The sequence below is a fragment of the Mizuhopecten yessoensis genome, unplaced genomic scaffold (genome assembly GCF_002113885.1).
Source record: "Mizuhopecten yessoensis strain PY_sf001 unplaced genomic scaffold, ASM211388v2 scaffold7283, whole genome shotgun sequence".
Taxonomy (NCBI): Eukaryota; Metazoa; Mollusca; class Bivalvia; order Pectinida; family Pectinidae; genus Mizuhopecten; species Mizuhopecten yessoensis.
The window spans coordinates 1,456,579-1,457,114 of NW_018406970.1; positions in this window are offsets into that span (position 1 = coordinate 1,456,579).

Sequence of the window (536 nt, forward strand, 5' to 3'; positions counted from 1 at the left end):
ACAGACACATAGACAACAACATACACATAGACAACAACATACACATAGACAACAACAGACGCATAAACAACAACAGATTCATAGATAACAACAGACACACAGACAACTACAGACACATAGATAACAACAGACACAGAGACAAGAACATACAACAACAGACACATAGACAACTACAGACACATAGACAACAACATACACAAAGACAACAACAGACGCAAACACAAAAACAGACACATAGATAACAACAGACACAGAGACAAGAACATACAACAACAGACACATAGACAACTACAGACACATAGATAACAACAGACACACAGACTAGACACATAGACAACAATAGACACACAGACAACAACATATACATAGAAAACAACAGACACACAGACAACAATAGACACATAGACAACAACAGATACACAGACAACAACAGACACACAGACACCTACAGATACATAGACAACAACAGACACACAGACCACAATAGACACACAGACAACAACAGATACACAGACAACTACAGATAAATAGACAAC